We start from the raw sequence: 11,124 nt of genomic DNA, 5'->3' as shown, positions 1-11,124 counted from the left end.
AGCCCCCGTGGTTTAGACAGTTGGGACAAATGCCAAAGTGTCCCAGACCAGCTCTCAGCCGGCTCGGAATTAGCAGCTTTTCTGGGTTTCTCCGCATGATTACTCGGAGGAGGGTCGAAACGGGGAGGGGGGTCGACCACCAGGGGAAGGGGCAGAGAAGGGCAGGGGGTGAGCGGCTGGAGCGCCCGGACTTGGGCCCGGGTAGGCGCGGAAGCGTCTCCCCAGCCCGTGTGTGCAGGGGTCTGACCCCGGCCAGCCGCCCAGCTCCACACGGCGGTGCCAGGCCCCAGGTGCGCACCGTGCGGGGGGAGGGAAGGCTGCGCGGGACGCTGACCCACATTCGGGGAGGCCGCGCCTCCAGCCGCAGTCTAGGTGCGTCCCGCCCCTGCGCCCTCGGGGGTGCTCCGCCCCGCCCGGCCCAGCCCCCTCCCTTGAGCCAGCGCGAGGTCGCTGCGGCAGTGCGGGCCGCCTGATTCAATTAACTAATTCCCGACAAGACAGATGTGCAATTCCCCGTCGCCTGCCATTAGGCGGAGATGGAGCACCTCGCGGGCGGGGACCCGAGAGCGGCGGGGGCGGAGCGGTGACGTCACGGCCCCGCTGCTGACGCCAGCGGCGCGTGGCCAGCTGTTCTGCTGCGACCGGGCCAGCCCCAGCAGCCTGTTTCCTGCGCACACCTGGGTCTCTGGGCCTCGGGGGTCGCCACCGAGTTGGTGGTTTGCTCCACTTGGGCGGACTCCGGTGGACGCGACCTCCCTCTCGTCTCCTCCCCGCCCTGCTCTGTCCTTCTCCTTCTCGGATTCCCAGGATTTGCTCTCCTCCCTCCCCCGCGCCGGTCCCCGGTCTTCTACTTTGGTAGTGCCTTCTGTGGGCGTGTGCACGGTGAGGTTCACACGTGTACCTAGGCACCCAGGCGTGTTCACACGTGTGCGCACAGGGGCCTACCCGTGCACACAGCAGGAGCACACTTCTGACATACACATAGTGGTGCTCAGGCACATATGCACACAGGGACACAGCCACACCTGCACACGCATATACGCACATACACACGCCTTGGCTCTGGCCAGACCAGACCCCCTTGGGCCCACTCAGCCTTAGAGGTGCTCAAAAAAGCTCAGCCGCTCCTCAGCCGGGTTTCCAAAGAGCGTTAGAGCAGTTAGAGCCAGGGCTGGGAAAGGGGGCAGGAGAGGGGGAAGGGAAGCCTTGTCAAGGACACCAGCAAAGGAAGGGGGAAAAAAATGAAGTGGAAGAAATAAAATCAAAAGGCTTTTAAGGCTGCTCTCCCCAAGTAGCTGATGTCTTGGCTGCGATTGCCGCAATGAAATATTGTGCTCTCTGATCGCTTAATGCACGGCCGGCAGCCCCCTCCCCCCGCCCCCCGCAGCGCCTCCCCTCCCCCTGCTGCCTCCACCTTTCTTCCAGGCAGATCTGCCTCCTTGCTCTTGGAAGGACCCAGGATGGAGAGCACAACTTGCCACTGGGAAGCCACAGCTGGCTGGGGACCCACCCACAGCCTGGGCAGGAGTGGGGAGCCCTGCTTGGGGCTGGAACCCCTGCCAGTTTCCGGTAATTGTGGTGGCGGGGGCTCTCTCCTTGCAGACTTTGGGGATCCTCTAGGTGTAAGGGTATCCTCTTCAGGAGGGGAGGGAAATGAAGACCCTGGTGTGGTTGATAGGGATCTCATCTCTTTTCTTGGAGTCCTCAGAAGCTGCTCACTACCCTCCCTGCCCAGGGAGGGTGGGGTTCTTGGAGACTTGAATAGGTGTGTGTGTGGGGGGAGTGGGTGTCTCAGCCTAATTTTTAGTCTTTAGCTAAAAACTGAGCCCAGTAATTGTTACACGCCTGACTTTGCCTCGGCTCACATTTCAACTCCATCACTTTGTGGCTCTGTGACCTTGAACAAGCTCTGGGCCTCATGTGCCCAAGTTTCCACACCAGGAAGGATGGAGCAAATAATAGAAGCGGCCTCATAGGGTTATTGAAGGATTAAAAGAGAAAATATATGCAAAGTGCTTAGCACAGGAGGTGCCCTAAGTGGGGCTAATTATCTCTGTAATCTCCCCAATGGCTCCACCCCCTCGCCTGGACTCCAGGGGCGGGGGAGCTGGCAGAGAGGGCGGGTGCCTGCGGTTCCTTCCCATCCTCCTCAAGCTTTCCCACGGTGGCTTTGGTGGCTTCCGCACCCCACCCCTCCCCCAGGCAACTGCTCACTCTGTGCGCCTTTTTGTCAGGGCCGCCAAATTGGCCAAATCTCCGTAATGCTAAAAAATTGGTCCATTAGCTGGCGGGGAACATTGACGGGAGGAGAGAGCAGTGAGTGTGGCTGCCACCGACGCCTGGGCAGGGAGGGGTCTCCAGGACTCCCTGGGGGAGCTGAGCTCCCGGCTTGCTCGCTCTCTCTCTCTCTCTCTCTCTCTCTCTCTCTCTCTCTCTCTCTCTCTGTGACCCCGGCTGTATGCTAGATGAGTCCCTGGGAGCTTTCACTGTGTCACCTCCTGTGAGCCCCACAATGCCCTGAGAGGCTGGCCCTGTTATGATTTTGTGTTACCGAGGAGGACACTGAGGCTCAGAAATAATCCGAAGGGCTCCAGCAAGTTTGCTCAGTGGGCGTGGCCTTGAGGACTGCTCCCTGGCCTGAAATTCCACTGGCCTCCTTGGGACCTCTTCCCAGATCCCGCTTATCCCCAAACACCCAGCAAGCTTGTTTCCAGTGTGCTCTGCTCTGGCCCTGCCTCTGGCCCTGCCCCTGGGAGCTCTCACTGCGCAGGGGCAGCTGGCCTGGGGAGTTCATCTCGCTGGGATCCGCCTGCTCAGTTGCTCATTCTCAGGGAGCAATGATAGGTGTGAGGAGGAGCTAGTAGGTGCCTGGACTAGAGAGGGGAGCGGAGGTGGCTCAGCCTTCATCCTGGGGCTGCTCAGCAATCCCTGCCTCCCTCCCTTCCTGAATACACTCACCGCTGTACCATCCACTGAGCTTCTACAACCATGTGGACAGACCCTCATCCTTGTCTTTAAGAGGGAAACACTTGCTAATCTCCCACTCCAGTTCCCCCATAAGAAGTCAGGCAGGGTGGTAGGAACCAGGCCAGTCCCTGAGAATATGGCTGCCCTCTTGAATCCTCCTAAGTTTCCAAAACATCAAGGTCAATGGCCTGAGCTGGGCCTGGGGCGGGGGGGGGGGGGGGGGGGGGGGGGGGGGGCGGAAGAGAGTGAAGCCTGCAGGCTGGGGAAATAGCCTTCTCTCTTGGCCATAATCTATCCTGTGTCTTGAGACATTACCAAGAGCGTAGCTGGGCTGCCATACGCCCTCTGACCTGTCTATTATAAATTGCATAATAGTGTCCCCCAAAATCACAGGTTGAAACCCTCTTCCCTGCCATGATGGTACTATCCATGAGGCCTTCTGAAGTGATTAGGTTATGGGAAGGGACTCCTTGTGGTGGGATTCTTACCCTTAGAAGAAGAGACATTAAAGAGTTTGCTTCCTCTCTGTTTTCTGTCATGTGAGGACACAGAAGAAGACAGCCATCTGCAAATCAGGAAGAGGGCCCCGGTCAGAACCTGGCCAGGCTGGCTCCCTGGACTTAGCTTCCAGCCTCCGGAACTGGAAGGAATACATGGCCCCAGCTATTGTGTTTTTACAACAGTCCCAACCGAGAAAAGACTCCTCCTCAACCTGGCTACCATCCTCGAGAAGTGAAGGCTTCCCCCACATCCAGCTATGGCCCCCCCAATGAGAAGACACTGAAGGACAGGGCAGTCTGGCTTCAGCTGGGATGGAGACAAAACCAGAGTTCAGCTTCTCAAGGCATAATGGCTCTTTGGACCATTCCCCTTCTGCAGCTCTGGCAAAATCCAGCCAGAGGGGAGGCGGGGGCAGACTGTCAAGCACCAGCAGGTGACAGGGTGGCTGGCTGCGAGGAGGGCATGCCTTCATCGCTGCTGCTTCCTGAGGAGTGCAGTGGCCCTCTCCCCACTTGCTTTCTCCTTTTCCCTGTGGCCGACGACTCCGCAGTCCTTGGGCTGACAGGGGGTGTGGTGTAGTGCCTATGACTTTGGGTTTGGGATCAGGCGGTTTAGGTTCAACTCCGGCCTCTCACTGGCTGGCTCTGTAACTCTGAATAAGCCTCTTGGTGGTAAGCTTTGGTTTGCCCACCAGTGAGCTGGGCAGGTAATGAGGGCACCAACCTTCTGAATGTTGGGACTGAATAAGACAGCACCAGGTACAGTGGGAGCCCTTAGGACCCTGACCCTGGTGAGGCTGGTGAAAGGGACAATGATGATGATGGTGGCCATGACAGGACCGTTACCATGCTGCTGATGATCATGGCGGTGATGATGGTGGTGATGATGATGGTGAATGTGGCAAAGACGATGGTGATAGATGAGGTGATGTGACGATGGCACTAACAGTCATCTAGAACAGGATGATGGCAGGGATGGGATGCTGTCACTCAGGCCTAAATGAAGGGCAAGAACAAGGCAGAGATGTGGCAGGGGCAAGCAGCTGAGGTACTGCCCAGCAGATCTGGGCCTGCCCTCCTGGTGAAGCCCAGCTATGGTTAACCCCTAGTTCCAGCCGCCCAGGAGAAGGAGGAGGCCCTCTCTTCTGGCCTGTGCCTGAGCAGGGGTTAGTTTGGGCCTCAGTCTGACTATGGCCAGCGTGAGTCCTGCTCTGCTGCCCAGAGCCTGCCAGCAGGTGAGCATGGGGTCTAGAGAGGCAATTGTGGACTGGTACCTGATGCAGATCTATGCAGGGGTTCAAGGCCATAACCACTCCTCCCCTTCCCATGGGCTCCGGGTGGGGGAGGGCTAGTGCTGTGGAACTCTGGGCTTCTCTGCAGGAGGGGACAGGTCTGTGCGCTGGCTAGGCAGAGCAGCAGGGCTTCTGAGTTTGGTGTTGGAAGAGTTTGAGTCCAGTCTCACTGCTGACAAGTCAGGAGGTTCTGTTTCTGAATCTCTCTGAATCTCAGCTTTATTACGGTCCTGACGTCTGGGATAATAATAGTATCTACCTGGGAGTAGTTTTTTGTTTTGTTTTGTTTGCAAATTGGGCAGTCAGCGAAACACCTGCAACTAGGAGGCCCAGGAGATGTTGCTGACTTCATTATCATGGCCTTTGTTGGCTGCGAAGGCTGCACAGCCCTTGGCCAGGTCCCCACTCAGGATGCTCATGGGCTGGGCCCAGGGCCAGATCAGGGGCTCCCTGCAGGTGGGCTGAGTTCGGTGCTCCCCCTCTGACCCCTCACATGCCCGGCGCCCTGCCCTCCATTGCCTCCCCTCCTGACCTCCCCCTGCGCCCTCTCCACAGGCTGGCGAGGGCTCTGACGTGTGAAATAAAAAGGGATTTTAATTACCTCTCAGCAAAACAGCAATTAGAGAGAATCACAGCACAACAGCGGCCCCCTCCTCCACTCCCCCCTCCAGGCCCGCCTTCTGCCTGCTCTCTGGTCCCCACCCTGGAGCTGAAGCTGGATGTCAGAGGAGTCCTCCAGTTCAGTTTAGTCCCCTGTCCCGGACCCTAGGAGGGTGGTCTATGCTGGGGATGGGGACAGAGTGGGGCAAGGGCTGTACACGAAAGCTCCCTGAAGGATGAGGGTCTCCAGGTGCCCATACCTCGGGGAGTATCAGTATTCCTCTCCTTGGGGTTCATGTGGGCACCACAGGGCTGCGCATCCATTGCGGGTGCCCGGTCCAGGCCATGGCAGTGGGCATGCCCAGCCCGTGTGAACACTGTGGTGTGCAAGTCTGTCAGCAACCTGGGGCGGTGTGACCCACAGGATGAGCCTCCGCACTGGGCAGCCAGCGCATTTTCCCTCTACAGGCTTTTAAAATAATTGCCTGTGACCCTGAGCTGTAGCTCTCTGTCCACTGTCCACTCCCACCCCAGGCTCCTGCTGCCAGGGTCAAGTCTCTGTCCATCTGCAGAGCCCTGGTGCTGCATTTGGGAGGGGGCTGGGGGCGGGGTGGGGGTGTCCCCGTAGGTAGCCTGAGGCTGGGGGCGGCCGGTAGTGGGTGGCTGATTGAAGCGGTAATTGCAGGCAGCAGGCCCTGGCTAATGCATGTTATGATTAAGCCCCATTACTGAGGGAGGCAGCTCAAGCGTGGGGCGGGGGCGGGGGTGGGGGCGAGAGGGGGAGGCTGGCTGTGAGAGGCTGACTGACAGCCTTTCTCCTGGGGAGGGTAGCAGGTGGCCACTGCCACCTCTGAGCTGTCCTGCAGAGTGGGGACAGCCAGCCCTGGCCATGGGAGAGGTCTACCTCATAGACACACGCCCACCTGGGCCAAGGTCTGCAAGCCCCCATTCGGTTGTTGAGGGACCCAGCCAGGGATGAGCAGCAATTTTCTGGCCATTAAATTTGGGGTTCCTGTGTCTATGAAGCCTGCTGGCCTCAATGCTGGGGACGTTGAGTTGCTGATGTTAGACTGGCTGTCACTGGACAGCTGACATTAGAGACTACTCCTACCCCACCTTATCAGATGGCACAGATGCGAGGGACCCCCACATGCCAGATGGCTATAGGAGGAGAGTCAGCTCACTGGTCCCTTGCAACATGGGCCCAGAGTCTGGCCTCCAGGGAAACAGACCTCAGCATCCTGAGGCCCAGAGTGGTTGCATGACTTTCCAAAGAACACACAGCAAAAGCTAGATGATCCCCGTGTGTTGCTCTAGTGTTTCAGTTTGACCACTTGCCTATGTAGCTTTGCATAAGTCTCTTAGCCTCTCAGGGCCTCAGTTGTATCCTCTGAAAAATGGAAGAAATAGTAGCATCCACTCCTAGGATTATTGTGAGGACTGAATGAGATAATTTAGCACTTTAGAGCCCAGGGCCTGGCCTGGAGGTCAGGACTAGTACACTTAGCAATGGCTTTGCTCTTTGACCCATAGCCTTTGGTAGGCAGGATCCTAAGATGCCCCCAAGATTCTTGGCCGTTGGTGGACACATGCACTTCTCCCCATTATTCACTCAGGCACAGACCTGGAGTCGGGGGATGGTGGCACATGCCTGCAATTCCAGCGCTTGTTAACAGTCAGCAAAAGCAAACACCTGATTCTACAAATTCAAGGAACAGAATTCTGCCACAACCAATGAGGACCCCGAGCCCCAGCCCCTGCCAACACCTTGATTTCAGCCCAGTAAAACTCTGAGCAGAGAATCTAGCCAGGCCGAGCCTGGACAGGTGACCTCCAGAGACCGCGAGACAATGAATCTGCGTTGAGGGAGGTGCTGAGTTTGTGGTTTGTTATGCAGCAATAGAAAATGAAAACCCTCCGTGGCAGTTGTGACAGAGGCTCTGGGACACTGTGCCAGGAGGGGAGCTTGGGGCCAGGCTACCAGCAGCCCCAGGTCTACCTGGCATTCTCAAGCGTGCAGATGTGCACCTGGATGCTGGCACCTCTGTGAGGCCAGAGCCCCTGCCAGGGCTATCGGAGGGGAAAGGAGGGCAGAGCTTGGCAGCCATTCCCCCTGCTCAGGGGCCAGCCTGGAGTTGTGGCATCCTGCCTCCTGTCCTTGAATGTGACCTACTAGCCACACCCAGAGCATGTCTATGGGAGCCCCTTGCTAAGCACCTTCCGGGTCCAGGCCCCCGGGGCGGACACTGTGGGCAGAGGTGGTACAGAGGTGCTGCAGGCCCTTCCAATCCATGCTCTTGTCCCTCACCAGTGCTGCTTTACACAATCTGCAGCAACAGTGCTCCCCAAAAGTGTGTGTGTGCATGCACACATAGCCTGGAAGGAGGCCACACCCAGGGCCATCCTGTGCCCAGTTCCCTGAGCCCCTCTGAGCCCCTCTGTCTCCGCTCTGCAGCCCTGCTCTCTCTCCTACAAGGGACAATTAGTGGCTCAGCTTTAATTAGCTAACGATCCCCTTCAGTTCCAATCACTTGAAATGATGATGGAGTGCTGGGGGAGGGGACCTCAGGCCCAGAGACCCCACAAGCCAAGGAAGAATCAACTCCCATTGCCTGTCCCATGCCCACACCTCCCCCCAGGCACAAGCAGTGGGCCATGGTGGCCCAGACGGGAAGGAGTGCTGGGCTTTGAGTTCCACGCCCCCCGTCTCCCAGCCCCCACTGCCTTCTTTCCATCTTGCACAGGAGCTGAGCTGCCTGTGTCTCCATCAGATGGTGAGCCCAAGGAGCCCAGTCATCAGAGCTAGAGGACCACAGGCCCTCACCTCACCACCGCCTCGTCCTTCATGTCCCCTGTCACCACCCCACCTTGGCTCTATCAGCCTGGCCCCACCCCTGATTCCCGCCTCGTGCCAAGGCTTTGCTAAGCAGGAAAGATAGAGCAATGGCAAACTGACCCATTCCCAGACTTAGCACCCCCAAAGGTTCCTGGGTCTGAGGTCATGGCTGGGCCCTGGCTCTGAGCTGCCTGGGCTTGGGACTCTGAGTGTCCTGCCTTCTCCTGAGGAGATCTGATCACCCTTGAGCTCCGTGTCCCTGAGACTCTGACCGCAGCAGATAGGGGTGCAAATCTCAGCTTCCATACTTATAGCTGAGTGGATGGGCTTGTTTCCTCCCTTGGAAACTGAGGCCAATAGCAGGGCCCCCCCTGTGGGGTCACTGAGAAGCTCAGCCTGGGCCCCAGCACAAGGGGTCCCCCTCACTGCCCGCAGCTGGGGAACTGCACAGTGGAGCCTGTCAGGGGATCCTGGGCTGACCTAAAGAGGGACACAGGCTGAGGATGAGGACCCCAGGGGGAGGGTCCTGAACAAAGGCTGGAGGGGGACACTACCACGCGTCCCACAGTGCCCTCCTCACTAAAAGTAAATGAAATAAAGAGATGTCAAGCGGTCACAGAGCTCACCCTAGTCGGGAGCCCTAGGGGCAGGTAAAGAGGGCCTGGGAGTTTGTCTGTACACATACAAATGTGTATGGCACAAATCCTTTGAAACAAGAATGCGTTTAGATATTCCTTGTATAAAATAAAACCTGCTGTAGAGGTTGGGCGGTGGCCAGGGAAAGCACAGGGTGCATGGTGGAGAGCAGAAGGGAGGACGTGGGGCGGGGACAGGTAGCCCCTCTGTGGGCCACAGGGTCACAGGGCAAAAGAGAGCTGGGGTGTGTAGGGGGTGGTATGCACTGGTGCTCTAGAAGGTTCCCCACCCGGGGCTCTCCATGGGCTGATCATAGTGGTCATCGGAGTTCACCAGATGTGTCCTCCATGCTGGGCTCTCAGAGGGACTGGGAGCTCCAGATGAAGGAGGAACAGGAGAGGGCTCAGGGAAAACTTTGCATAGTCCAGTGAAAGCAAAGTCCCAGCCCGTGGAGGCAGCACCTGACCAGATGGGAGAGGCCATTCCTAAGTGACCCAGAAAGATGGATGGCAGGCAATTGGCCAAAAGAAGAGGTGATGAAGGAAGGGTGTTCTGGGTAGCTGGAACAGCAAATGCTAAGGCCCTGAGGTGCAGAAGAGCCAGCTCTGTTTTGATAAATGAAAACAGATCAGAGTTACAGAGGGAAGAGGGAGGCAGCGGGTGGGGAGACACAGACTGAAAGGTCAGAAAAGGTCTGAGGAGAGACACTGGCCACGTTAAGGTGAGTGGATAGCTCAGTCAGGAGGGATGAGGGGGGCTTCTGACAGCTAGGGGCCAGTAGGGAGGCCATCCAGACGGGAGGAGCAGAGTAAGGGGTTAGGGCATAGCAGAGAGCTCAGGTGGGGCTCTGCAGAGGGTGGAGAAAACTCCAGTTTTCCTCTGTCCCTCTCTGTCACCTCAGTCACTTGGGAGAATAATTTCATTTCTCAAATTAAAAATCCATTTTGCAGCTAGGCACCGTGGCACATGCCTGTAATCCCAGCAGCTTGGGAGGCTGAGGCAGGAGGATCACTTGTGTCTAGGAGTTCAAGGCCAGTCTAGGCAACATAGCAAGACCTGTCTCAAAAATAAATAAATCAGTAAATAAAATCAAAATATTTTTAAAAATCCATTCTGTGCTGTGAATGACAGATGGGATAATCTCTGGGAGGCCAGGCAGTGAGGGCCTGGAAGTCTGGGGAGGTGCTGGATCAGGCCAGGAGTAAAGGGTAGCCCTGGAGGCCTAGGGCTCTGAAATCAAGTGGAGAGCAGGGCCTGGCCCCCCTCCCCCAGGAGACTCCACTGGGGTCTCAAGTAGGACTGATGGGCACTCCTTGCCCCAACTGCTCATGGCAGGAGGGCCCGTGGACAGGCACATGGGCATGTGGGGCCCCCCTAGCACCCGCTGCGCACACATACCTTGCCAGGGAGAGCCTGAGTCAGAACCACGTGACCGTCCTGCGGCTCCAGCCTTCCTCCACCCCTCCTTGCCACACTGGCCACTTGGGAGAGTCATTTCATTTCTCAAATTAAAAATCCATTTTGTGCTGTGAATAATAGATGGATGAGCCCAGGGAGGCCGGGCGGAGGGCAGGAAGCTGGTCCAGAAGACACCACAGAGCTGTGGGGCAGGAGGGAGGCTGAGGCTTATTCCAGAGCGGACGCCCGCTGCGACCTGATGTGGGGGGCTGCTGTTCCACCCAGAGATGATGGAACCAGAACAGAGCCGAAGCGGAGCGACCGTAGCAGGCCAAGAGCGGCTGGCCTGTCCTGGGCTGGCCAGAGCAAGGCACATGGCGCCTCACTTCATGAATGCTCAGTAGATATGAGTCCTTAGTGGGAACACTGCTGTCCCCAAAGAGTGCCAGGGGTCAGGACTGCTGGGCACTCCTGCCCCAGAGCCCCAGCAGAGGGGCAGGGATCTGCCTTTGGTCAGGGAGAAGGCTGAGGGTTGGCTCTTGTCCCCTCCCGCTTCCCCTGCCCCCCAGATCTTCTCTCTTCAAGGTGGCTCTTGCTGCCGCCCGTCCCTCCCCCAAAGGCTGCACATCCAGCTGCCTCCCAGGCTTGGCTGGACTAGCTGGGCACTTGCTCATCAGTCATGGGGTCACCTTGGCATTTAGGGAGGAGCCCTAGAAGCCTCAAAGAGAGCTGCAGGAGCTGGAGGTCAGAGCCTGGCGTCTGCCTCTTCTGGACTGTCCCACCTTCCATTTCTGAGAAGGGGCAGGAGAGTGAAGCAAAGGGTCTCAGGTCCCTCCTGAGGGCAGGCTGCATAGGGACAGCCTGGGCCAAGTGGTCAGAGGGCCTGTTGCTGTGC

This window comes from Ictidomys tridecemlineatus, chromosome 7 (assembly GCF_052094955.1).
Source record: "Ictidomys tridecemlineatus isolate mIctTri1 chromosome 7, mIctTri1.hap1, whole genome shotgun sequence".
NCBI classification, from domain to species: domain Eukaryota; kingdom Metazoa; phylum Chordata; class Mammalia; order Rodentia; family Sciuridae; genus Ictidomys; species Ictidomys tridecemlineatus.
This window is presented reverse-complemented; position numbering follows the sequence as displayed.